This window comes from Rattus norvegicus, chromosome 7 (genome assembly GCF_021556685.1).
Source record: "Rattus norvegicus strain SHRSP/BbbUtx chromosome 7, alternate assembly SHRSP_T2T, whole genome shotgun sequence".
In the NCBI taxonomy this organism is placed as follows: domain Eukaryota; kingdom Metazoa; phylum Chordata; class Mammalia; order Rodentia; family Muridae; genus Rattus; species Rattus norvegicus.
Window position 1 is genome coordinate 24,368,491 of NC_141540.1, and position 13,296 is coordinate 24,381,786.

The 13,296-nt window shown below is 43.2% G+C and overlaps 1 long non-coding RNA gene across 1 annotated transcript; it reads left to right on the forward strand.

Moving 5' to 3' along the window:
- The first annotated feature begins 3,906 nt into the window (after positions 1-3,906).
- LOC148004542 (uncharacterized) lies at positions 3,907-4,668 on the forward strand. Its single transcript, XR_015624460.1, has 2 exons — positions 3,907-3,996; positions 4,160-4,668. It is a non-coding gene; the product is annotated as an uncharacterized LOC148004542 (long non-coding RNA).
- Positions 4,669-13,296: the final 8,628 nt, after the last annotated feature.

The window sequence follows — 13,296 nt, forward strand, 5'->3', positions numbered from 1 at the left end:
TGTAATTAGAGCTGAGTCTTTGATTGTACCACATCTTAAGCAAGTGAGGTTGGAAACATTGTTGCAAATGACAAGAGCCACCACTCTCCCTGCAACTGTTGTAAGGGATGTTCCCTGTACATCTTTATCCTATGTGATGCAGGTGTGAGTTAGATACTGACTAGAATAACAACTCAATGATTCTAAATTATTGATATATGGAAGGACAGGGTATTGGTTGTGTCTTGGTAAATGTACCCAAGTCTGTCCATGACTGAGTTAAGTAATACACTGTGTCCTTGTGTGAAGGGGAAACCAAGGCCCTTCTGAGGTCTCTCCTGACAGTGACTGCCCCAACAACAGTGAAACTCATCAAGTCTCACAGGAAAGGGCCACATTTGAGTCCCTGCTTGACAGGCCACAGACTCAGGATCTTTCCTTCCCTCCTGGCTTATTTTGAAAACAGTCTCCTCCCCAGACACAGCCATTTCAGTCATTCTCACAGCCATCACTTTGACACAGTCTCGATATCTTCCAACTCATACCACCCTCTTTGTGTAACAGGGAAAGTTCTTGGTCATGCCCAGTGTCCTAACAATTCTAGAGTAAGCCTGCTTTACTGCACATTTAGACTTGTCACAGCAGGCTTCGTTCTTGTGTAACATGGGCAGATGTCGGCCATGCCCAGTGTCCTAACAACGCTAGAATGAGCCCACTTCACTTCAACTAGGCCTGTCACAGCAGGCTGTACTGTGAGCCGTGTGGACATCATCTTCCTTCTGTATGGTTTCCATGTATAGTAGACAACGGAATGATATCTCAGGATATCCCTCCACCATGTAAGTCTTCACAGCTTCTCCATCATGTCCTTGGCCTTTTGAGGTGAGCCAAAGCAGCAATTCCATCCATTGCAAAAGGCAGTAACTCATACCCCATTCTTTCCAGACATGGCCCAGATCTCACCTCCAAACTATTTAGAGCACTTAATCCATCTCTCAATTCTCTGAGGTCCAGATTATGAGCTGGCACTTGAAGGGAATGCAGAGGTGACAGATCCTCTCATGATGATCCTCAGAGAATTTAGCTATTAAGACCAAAATAGAGGGAGACCATGACTGCAAGCTGACCTTTGTGAGCAACATATCCTCTCGGGACATGAAGCAATGACATTGGGATGTCTCTAAAGGGGCAACGCCCCATACTCTTCATAGCAGAGGCTTCTGTCTATTTAAAACTCGGGGGAGAGGTGGGCTCCTTCTCCTATAGAGGTGAGCAGGGTTGTCAATTTCTTCTGTCCCAAGAAGAAATTGTGGATCACATATCTGATTCTTTCTGGTCCCTGGAAATCCCAGGATCCTCTGAGTTTAACATAGGCAGCCACTGGGATACAGGTCAGTGTGGTCTCTAACGTAGCTGTGCCTCCATTTGCTGACATTGTGGCTACATTGCAACCATGCTCTCTGGGTTCACAGAATGCTACGCTGTACTCTAAGCTTTCCCAGTCTCAAGGGTGGACTCAATCTGGCTTGGTACTACCACTTTTTTTGGAGGTTGCATCCTGAAATGCCATGTGCTCTTCATAATGCCATTAAATGCTTTTACTATTGTTTGGTACATATGAGCATTCATGAAAATCAACACAAAACTCTACATACAAGATGTATTCAAAAACAGTAAATGCTGTTTTTCTAAGCCATTATACTCCTGAACCACTGCTCCATCCCTATGAGTTATCAAACCCCCAAGATTGGCTCTGTCGCATCTGGCCAGTGTTTCCTGGGGATGTCTCCTCCTGGTTCCTAGCAATGACCCTGCTGCTTTAGGCAGGCAGACTATGTCCTTTTTCTCAGATGGTTGTTGTGAAGGCCCTCTCACTTGTATTGTCTGATGTGCAGTCAGTATAACATAGCTTGCAAGAAGCAGTTGAAAAGACCACTTGTAATGTTGTGTCATGGGCTTAATTGTTAAGGAAACTCGTAGACATGAGACCGACGTGAGTAAAGAAAAAAAAACTGTGAAATTCTATCAAATTCCCAGTGATGTGTTCAAATGTGTGATGCTCAAGATGGTGCTTAAGATTTGGAGAACTCATTTGTTAGTGTGGAGCCTAAATAGTCCTTTTTAAAAGGCTAGGCTCAGGCATAGCCAGGCAGAGTCCAAACAGTTGTTCTCCAGTACTGAAAGACAAATCTACTAAAAGCCTTTGTCATTCCCAGAACTGTGTAAAGACAGATGGTCCTACTGGATGTCACAAATGATCCTTTTATTGTAGGTAACTGTCATCTTTTAGGGTTTTATCACCTAATCTGTCATGTGTCCTTGCTGTCTCTAAGACTATGTCATGTTCCCTTCTTTGAAGTACCAGCCTTCCCATAATCTGGAACATTACAAAGTTTGGATGATGTAGCAATGAGGGGTCGGCTGGCATATGCCCTAAATAGAAGCTGATTGAGTTGTGGGGATTTCCTGAGTTCAAGGTACCTGAGTAGAGTGAGGCAGGACAAGTACCCACAGTCTGGAATCTGGTCAAGCTTTATATGTACACTGCTCTACTGTGGGTGGCAGTACAGAACGAGAACTGGACGCTTAGCTGGCTTGCTCCTCACTACTCTCTCACAGGTTTTCATCTTGGACCACACTGGTTCTGATCAAGGCACAGTCTAGTGTGTTATAAGTTTCTCTCTATGGGTTGGTTGATGAGTTAGGATTCTCAACGGATACTGTTTTGTAGACCATTGTGTGCCTTCATTTTGAGCCATGCCTTTGGCATCACCAAGTCATGTGATCCCTCCAGACTTCTTCCCAACATTTATCATCATGTATAAACCTTCCATCCATCTCTGAGAATTCATTTTCCAGAAAGTAGATCATTGTTGGATGGCAATGACATCTTTGGGCCCTCATAAGCCAATCCTGGTGGAGGATAGAGATCTGTCCGTCATTGGAGGAAAGAGTCTCTTCTGGTTCGTGATGAGCAGATTCCAGGCGACTTTTATCAAATGTACTAAGTTGATCTAGACCCTTTGTTTGTTAAGTAAGTGCTCAGAAAGTTTATTTTACCCTCCTCACCCACATTTGCACAAAAGGCGTAAGAAGTCTATAGAAGTCTTTTGGGTCATTAGAGCCCTGCTTGCGTCCTTAGCAAGGTACTGCTCTGCGAAGAAAACTCTGGACAGTGGCATATCTGCAATGTGTCCCTACATCTTCACGATGCTCCTATGAGACCAGGAAAAAGAGAGAGCACACAATCACATTAAAATATAAACTCTGTTGTATGACTGTTGGGCTGTGCACAGTAGAGTGGTCATTCTTCAGAAATACCATTTGAACATTTTTCAGCTATGGAGAAAAACCCTTTGGCCATCATCTTCACCTCTGGATGTGTTTATATTTGTGTCACAGAACTTGAGCTTTTGAGTCTCCAGGGGGAATCTTGGTTATGTTACTGCAGGATGTGCAGTGGGTCTCCTTGACTGTCTTCTGTACATTGATAGCACAGGTGATGCTTTCTATAACTCGGCGTAGGTCCCTGAAGGTGTAGTTGTGTCTCTCTCCCTCAGTACCCAGGATCTTCATGTTCTCTGTGCTCACCCCATTCTCAAAGTTTTGTAAAACTTGATCCCCAGTGATGGTCTGTCCACAAGTGACCAGGCATTTGATGTGTACTTGAGGACACCCCTGACAGGTTGCTTCCAGTTTTTACCCCATTGTAGGGAGGAGAACAAAGACCTGGAGATGTCATGTTGTTCCATAGTACAGGCCATACAGAAGAAAACTGGGCAACCAATAGCAGAATTTCTGAGTGCTCAAACCCTGTCATTTTCTACAGGATGTCTAGCAAGCCTCTGGACAGGCAGCATGGCAGAAATCAACTCTTTCCAAAAAAAAAAACAACAAAAAAAAAAGGCTGCTGATGACACAGTGGATAGAGCACACACAAGCTCCCTGTCGGACTCCCTCAGCTCCTGCATGTCTCCTTGGCTAACATTTCAGAGCTTCTGATCCTTCAGACATCAGGTTAGAGGGACAGGAATGGCAATGAGGGTTTTCTTATTCATTGGTAGAGTGGTAGAATGTCTGGTATGTTCAAAAACTATTGGGAAAGAGCTGGGAACATATCTTCTGAAAAAAATATTCCCTCCATTTACACAATCTCCTTCCTTTTGTTCTCCACATTCAGCTTCTTGATACTGAAGAGATTGTTCTACCTGATGAGCCCAGGCCTAGAAGATGGACTACATCCAAGAAGCCTGGCCCATCTAAGGCCAAGTCACATCTTTAAGAAATATTTGAAAGCATGTGTGCACAGGATAAAGGTGCAAGGACCAAAGTCTCCTCAGACTTTCCAGCATTCAGAGGTTCTGACAGACTCAGGTCAAAGGTTACGTCTGAAGCCTAGATCATGAAGAAGGCCCCACTCCACAGTAGAAGCCTGTGGCTGATGCTGTTGCAACCAGGACTATGATTGTGAAACTTGTGTCTGTGGATAACAGATTCACGAATCTTGTGCCCAGGTATCCACAGGCCTTTTTTCATACATTCCTTGGTATAACTTTGCAAGTCCTGACTTTGGAAGTGTTGGGTCCTTATGCTATCTCACTTGACATATAGTCCAAGAAAGATTTTTACCCCTTGAAGGGGCTGGAAATAGACTGGACTCACAGTTACCATTAAAACTGAAGTTCTGTCCTTTGTGGTTATTGGCCCTTTTAAAACTTGTTTGACTGGGAACAAGGCTCAGAGCCTGATATTTCCAAGATTCTCCCCTACAAATTCAGAAACCCACAGCTCAAAGCAGTACAGATAACACTCAGAAATGAATCCAAGGACAAGGTGTCTGACATGAGAATCTTACAGATTTATTTAAAGGTCCAGGACTCACCAACACTACACCTACGTGGAATCATTCAGGGATTCCAACATTAGAATTTGGGAGCTGCCATTCACTGAAATGACCATTGGAGACTCTTATTGACATATCATGGCCTCCATGACCCATAGTGCTGTGACTGCCATGCTCTCTGTCAAACTCCATAGGATGTCACCATTAGTAGAATACTAGTGCAGGGCAGCAGAGCAGTACAGTGGCCATAGGGTGGTGTCATGGGTGGTTCCAGGAGATATTGACATGACACCACCCTCTACATCTAGAATTAAAGGAAGAGGAACACGGGAGGGAGTGTGTGATTGTATTCTTGGCCCAAAGCAGCCTAGGTGTCAGCTATCAGTCTGGAAGGGCACATCTGCCTCTGTATGGAGGATTCAGGTCAGGAATGTGACCGGGAACAAAGGGTCAATGCTCACAAGAGGAAAGTGCTTTACATGACATCTTGCACTACACCAGAACAGCCACAAGATAGCTTGTCCTTATACGAACTGGCACACCAAGGGCATAGGGGAAATCTCTGGAATATACAGGATAGGTTGAGTACCACACAGGATGGCTGACAAGCCAGCAGAAGTATAGGACACACTGAGATCAAGTGCCAGGTATCATGAGCTATGTATGTAGCTACACAGCTGGCCTGATGGGCTTTCTTGCTCTGAAGCAGAACCAAAGCATGGCCTGCCTCAGCCTCTACCTGTACCTTGGCTCTAGCTGCTTCTTTCTCTTGCAACTCACAGCATCATGAAACAACTGCCTTGGTTCCCGAAATCACATGGTCTTTGTTCACGTTAAAGGCAGAGCATGCAAGAATGTATTCTCCTCCTACCTATGTGCTGGACTAGGGACAGGAGACCAGATCCCTAGGCCTGGACTTCTGACCATTCCCATAGTGTATCAGGGAAATATTTAACCTTGGATTTCCTGCTCTTAGAGGCCAAAATAAACCTGTCAGTCCGGGAGTCTTATCAAGAATGATACTCTGGGATTCATCTAAGCCAGGCCTCTTACTCAACCCTTCTGCTGCCTATTTCCTGGTGCTAAGCATGGACCTCAAAGTCACCCTAAGCCTGCATGCTGAGTTCACACCCTGAGATGCACTTAAGACTGACCTGAGAGCTGCTCAAGAGGACCACACGGGTTACACCACAAAGAAAAGTCTATCAAAGCTGACATAGGCCAGGAATTTGGTTCCTGACTCGACAGTGCTTGTCCAGTGAGTGTTTTACACATTATATGGATCCCCAGGACCAGAGCCAGAGTTACAACGTCAGGGGCAGGATATAGTGTGCAATTAATAGCCAACAGAATCTTCGGTAGCAAGCTAAGAACCTGCAGAGAAACCTCAAACCCAGCCTGCTGGATGGTGCCAAGATCCAGTAAGGAACACTTCCTAAGAGAAAACTCTTCCTGGGAGAATTGCAGCCCAGTAAATGGATGCTCTCACGATTCTCGGTGAAATAACTCATGGACCTTTTCCTTGTGAACAGGGAACTTCAAAACATCATGAGGTGAGGTGAGGTGAGGTGAGATACAGGGAAGAAGGCTGCCCTTTGGCTCAATCTGAGAAGTTAGGATGCTTCATTTGCAGGGGGGAGGATCTCAGGTGTTGTCCCTAAGTGACATCATCATCCTGGTGAAATGTCATGTCACTTGTTCTGAGACCAGTAGGCCTGAGTTGTAACGAATGCCTACACTTTTCAATTAGGAGAATTCCTGGAATTTTTTAAACCTATTTCATCCGTGCCAGCTCTTCTGTCTTGTGGCAGACACCACTGACCCACATAAAACTACACACGTGAGTGCGCATGTGGACACACACACACACATGCACACACACACACACACACACACACACACACACACACACACACACACACACACCAACCCTGTCATCAAATGAATACAGGGGCTAGAAAACTAAAGACATGGTCCTCCAAAGCAGACCCTCAAATGTAGATACATAAACAAGTGTTCCCCATCCTGATCATCCTGGAAGAGGAATTTAAAGTGCTTTATGTGACCTGTGCCCTGTCCACCATGACAGGTAACAAGGAAACCAAGGTCAACAAACAACGGGTAGGACAGGGAGAATCATGGTGGCTTACACATTGATAGTGGGAAATGAAACTGGGGCCACCCAACTGGCTGCCAGCTATTTTGTCCCTCAGAAGGAGTAAAATAGGACAGCTGTCTGATCCATCGATGTGATGCAGGGATCCTCAGACATCCAGCATCATTGTTGCATTGTTCACTATAGCTCAGAAAAGGAACCAGCCAGGATGACACACCATAAGTGTCACCATGTCCTGTAGAGTCAGTCTCTCTCTCTCTCTCTCTCTCTCTCTCTCTCTCTCTCTCTCTCTCTCTCTCTTTCTCTCTCTCTCTCTCTCTCTCTGTGTGTGTGTGTGTGTGTGTGTGTGTATGCGTGTATGTGCAAGCTTCTGTGAATGCACTTGTGCATGCAATGTGTCTTATTTGCTTTCTCTTACCCTTGGTCTTTTTATTTCCTGACACTGATTTGTGGGTCTCCATCCATTCCTCACTCTAACCTTGGGTCATAAACATTAGACACTATGCCTACTGATTTTGGCCAATATATCTCTTGTCTTCCCCTCTCAGAACTGGTCCACTCCTTACTGCTCTAGTAAGTGTCCAGTGTTTCCTGCATTTAATAAGTGGTTTGGGCTTTATTTGGGGGCATTATTTGATGTTAGGTTCTGTTCAGATACTTTCTGGTCATGTTCTTCACAGATGTGGCAAGAATGTTTTCCCAGGAGGAGCCATCAAAGATTAACATAAAACACAGATGTCATCAGGACGTGGAATGTGAACATTAAATTTGGATGCTCTTACTTTTGGAGAACAGCAATATCGAGACAAATGTTGTACTGATGCTCCTCTGTGTTTCCAGGGTGGTAGGATTATGCCTGTCAGGTCCCTGCAAGGCCAGGACAGGCTAATGTTACAATGTAAAGCCCAGGGAGCTATGATTACTCCTGAGGTTTGTCCTTCTGAAGAGGCTGGCCATGCAGCGAGGTTGAGTACTTTCCTTGGCCTCTGCTGACAGGTCCAGGGAAAATTCTGACACATAGACTAGAAATTAAACCAAGACTGGTACATAGGAGTCCTTTGGATGCAAAAAACAGCTCCCTGGACAATAGGGATGAAACCCCAACCCAGACTACAGACTTATATACATGGTGTTCCTTTTCCCTTATAACTTCTGCAAAAATGCTCCATGCGAACATGAAATGGACAGTGCCCTCAGCACATCTCCACAGTGTTGGTCTAGACTTTTGCGTCAGGGCCTTTTCCTTCCTTCTGATGATGCTAAGGATCTCTTTAGGGGTTTGGTGCCCATAGAACCATGTGATACAGTATTTGGTTCCTAATGGGTAAACCTGTTTCAGAAGGATAAGGCAGTGCTTTTTGGGGAAGAGCTGTGTCCCTAGGGTTCGTTTTATAGATTTCAAAAGCCCAAGTCATTCCCAGTGATTCCCAATGTGCCTCCCGCTTGTGGTCCAGAGAGCTCTCAACTGTTCCTATCACTATGCCCTTGCTGTGCACAATGTACTTTTTCTGTAAACGTGAGTCTGCATCACACACTATCTTTTATAAATTTGTTGCCTTGGTCATGGAGTCTTAAGGAGCAAAGGAAAGGAAGATGCAGAACTAGAAGCTCTTGCTTTCATGGATCAAGCAGGCTGACATTTACTCATTGAGTCAAAGCCTATAGGTACTTCAGTGTCCTTTGCTGTTGAGTTTATCATCTCATTTCAGACTGATGAACAGTAGGTAGTTGAAGAGAGAGGCGATGCATAGTCCCAGCCATCTGAGATGCCTATGAGCCAAAACAATGACCAGCATGGCTAATATCGGGTTACCTGAGGCTCCAGAAATACAGATTTTGTAAGGTGAAGCCAGAGCTGAGTCAGACATTTGGACATCAGCAGCCCTTGAGTCACTCCTTCCCATAATTGACTCCATGTGCATACTTCAGCATGGAGCTCCTGTGAACCCACTGGATGAGTACCCCAGACTTAGGTGGAATAGCTGTGTGGCATGTTTCTGCAGTTCAGCCTTGATACAGGACAGTGTTCTCAACTAGGGGCAGGGATCCCTGCAAGGTACTTAAGGAACAAGGGTTCTGCTCCATTCTTGTCCCTGCATTTCCTTCAGGTAGGAACAATTAATTCCGTGTTAATATTTTTGAGATGAGTGGGTGGCCCCATACCCGAGGGGTGAACCATGCCTAACCTCTGGATATGATCTCTACAGGATCTCGAAACCCACTGTTGGGTATTTCAACTAATGTGATCCCCATGTGTCCTGGGAGCCGCTTGCTTTGCTAGAATCTCAACTTTCTGGTGGCTACCCTAGTTCCCCACTCCGCATTGCTGCACACATTCTTGTAATTTTCTGTTTCTCTGTATTTCTCTGTCTCTTCTCACACCTGATCCTGCTCCCCTTTTCCCCACCCCCTCCCTTTCGCTTCCATGTGTCTACCTCTCTCTACCTCCTGTGATTATTTTGTTATCCCTTCTATGTAGGAATGAAGAATCCATACTTTAATCCCCCTTCCTTTTGAGCTTCACATGGTCTGGTAGCTGTATCTTTGGTATTCTAAGCTTTTTCTCCTAATATACACTTACTGTGCACGCATTTGATCTTTTGTGACTGGTTTATCTCACATAGGATGATATTTTCTGGTTCCTTCCATTTGCCTGCAACTTTCATTGTCATTGTTTTTAATAGCTGAATAGTACTCCATTGTGTAAATGTACTGCATTTTCTGTATCCATTCCTCTGTTGAGGGATATCTCAGTTGTTTCTAAGATTTCCCACAACAGTCCTGAGCATATTACTACTGTTTTTAGGGAGCTAGCCTTTCTGGCCCTACTCGAAAGATATCCTTGCACTCTGAAGGTTGTAACTCAAAGACAACAGAGATCACGTAGTGGGTCTCTGGCTCATAGATATTCTTGGAACATCTGCCCTGTACTTACTCAGCAGCAAGGTAATCAGAGCAAACTAAACTTAAAAAGGTGAACAAGATTCAGTGGACTAGAAAATTTAACAGCAGAACAGGCAAAAGCCTCTCACTACTATACCCTCAGGCACTCATGTGGCATAAAAGATTGGTGGCCACATATACCAAGACTCTGCAGGAAAAGATACAGCAAGAAAGTTAGATGGCCTGGAGTCATCTCCAGCTTCTTCTGACAAACAGAGGATGGTTTGAAAAAAATGATAGGATACTGAGGTGTCAAGACCTCCATTTCTTAGAAAAGTTTTCTCATGAAGTGGTGTCCTATGTCCAAAGAACAAGATTGTACATATGAATAAATTCTACAAATAAATAAATATAAACATCGTACTATGTTGGAAATTGAATAATAATTGCATTAGCTTTGGCTCAAAGTTTTTCTTGGGCCTAATGACGATTAGCACCCTGCTCCACTGCTCAGGACATGACACCCAGGCCGGCATCGATGTTGTTCTGTCCAGTGCTGTGGAATCCACAATATCCTAACTGTTGGGTTCTGGGGTTAAGGAGGGACAATAATTGTAAAAAATAACTCTGCTCTGTCATGATTTATGAATGTTGCCTAACTTCTGGCCAATAGAGATTAAACGTGTTTGGGTATAAAAATGATATTTTCTATGTTTTGGAACGTGAATCTATCCTTGCCTACTGAGTTCTCTATAAATAAAGAAGCAACCAGACTGCCAATCAGTCAGGCTGCAAGATTCCTCCAAACCACCATGACTGACTCACTTCTTTCTCTCTGACTCCTTACCTCCTCTGTGGGACCTGGTCATCATCAGGGCTGGCCTCTGAGAGCTTATAGTGTATGTGTATGGTCAGAAGTCCAGGATGTTACACAACTGCATAGGACAATGATCTATATGTCTTGTATAAGCATTGGAAACAGTCATGGATATCATATACGTTCATAAGAACCAGCTCTGGATATGTTGGACTAATAAGGCAAGCTGTCCTTAAATTTATGCACTCACATGGGATGTAATTGCAGATATCATGTTACTGTGTGAGAATCATTCCTCAATATTCGTACATGCATGGTAAGGAGTGCATGGGAAGAATTCATGCAATACTATGTATCATGTACCTGCAATGGAAGGAAAAGAGGTCTTGGAAATTTGGAACGTTTATGGATAAAAACTCTGGATATCACAGTCCTACATAGGAAAGGCCGTGTATATTATCCACATATGTAAAAAAACAATCCTGGATATGGTACTCTCATGGACGGAAGCAATAGATATCATCCAAAAAGGTGGGGCACAATCCTGTTTACTTCAAACCCAAAATGATAAAGTCCTGTATATATTTTACTTGCATGAAATTAAGTCTTGGATCTCACTCACCCACAGTGAAAGAAGTCCTGGAAATACTATACCTTCATGGTAAGAGGCACTGGATATCATATTCCCACATGGAAAGAATTCTTGCATATCAGGGACCCACATAAAAAGCAGTCTTGGATGTTTGCTACTTGAATAGGAAGAAGTTGTTTATATTGTGTGTGTGTGTGTGTGTGTGTGAGTGTGTGTGTGTTTGTGATACTCCTAGATATCACAAATCCACATACCAGAAATTCCTGCATGTTGTAGATGAACATTTACCCGTATAGGAAGTAGCCTTGTTATTGGAATCCACATGAGAGACATTTGATATAATGAAACAGCAGGAGAAACAGTTCTGTTCATTGGATACCCACATGGGAAGAAGTCCACATATCTTGTTACTGTTTGGGAAAAGATCATGGAAATTATGTGGCATGATGGGAACAAGTCCTAAATCTGTTAAATTATGTTGTGACTCTAGGGAAATTCTTGTTTATATGGGAGGTTCCTGACCCTGTTCTGGGGACTTTTCTTGGGTGACTTCTGGTACGCTGTTTAAGAATTTTTGATTGTTAAGTTGATGTGAGGGGAGCACACATGCATGTATGTCTTGAGACAAGATGCGTCTTTACATTTTTTTTTACAAAAACCTCTCTCTCTCTCTCTCTCTCTCTCTCTATATATATATATATATATATATATATATTTGTTTCATGAAAGAACAATGTATGCTGACGTTTTAAGACATAACAGAATAAGGTGTCGGGTTCCATAACAGATGGTTGTGAGCCACAATGTGGTTGCTGGCAATTGAACTAGGGAACTCTGGAAGAGCAGTCAGTGCTCTCAGCATTTGTCCACCTCTCCAGTCCCTGTTTTCATATCTTGAAGAAACAGATCTTTACAATTTTCACTAAAGGGGAAAAAGGAAACTTTCTTAAGGCTGGTGGAGCCTGTCCAAGTTTCTGAAGATGCCGATATGACTGGCAGGAACTAGTAAGATAAACAAATCAAAATATTTAGGGACCAATGAGATCTATAAGCCTATTAACTAGCAAAGCAATTTATACTTATGAACAAAATGAATACCGATAAACAAAAGAAAGCATTTTCCTACAGAAATGCTAGCGTTTATGAGAGAGAATTGCATCCACAGAGCCACATTTGAAGCCATGAATCAAGTTCTTGAGCTCATCTGCCTGAAAAATGATTGCATGATTGACATCATGCAGGGACACACTGGCTATACCTGGAAGACAATGGCATTTTTGTTATAGTTCTTAAGACAGGGTAAATGAAGAAATAAGGCAATCATTTAAGCTCTACTACGAGATATATTCCCCCCATGTTATTATTGTTTCCTACTTCCTGCATTTTTGTTAATTTACTACCATTGTAATATAAGATAAAGTCTCAAGGTTAATTAAAGGAGAAACAGATCCAAGTTGCCCTAGGTATTGAACCTGTCTGACCTCATTACACACGTCAGAATTCTTTCTTGACTTTCAATGCTTATTGGATTTGATCCTGCCTAATTCTGCCATCCAGAGAAAGGTGATTCACTCAAAGTGAGCATGTCAAGCATTCTCTGTGTACCTGTGTAATCTGGTTGATATCCTCCTGTCTGGGTGGTATATTTTAGGGGAAGAATACCCAGAGTTCACAGAAGGAAATGTTTCATTCGCTTCACAGCTCTGGTACACCCATTAAAGCAGTCATGAGAGGTATCTTTGGAAAAGAAAAGTTATGACATATATTTAATCATGCACATCCATATTTATGGCACTAATCCTTGTAAGCCTTTCCAAGGCACTCTCTTTTGATGTATGTTTTCTCTAAGATCCCTTCAATAATCATTTGGATTCTAATGCCTATTATCTACATAATCATAAAAAGTTACTGACAGTTCTAAGCTTTGGTGACCCTATTCATATGCTGAGGAACCTCACTGAGACATTTTGAGGGATAACAAGACTATTTGACATTACGTGGTGTCATATAATGGGAGTCTAAAAATGAGAATCAACTAAGAGAGCTGGACCTATTTCTGGGGGGAA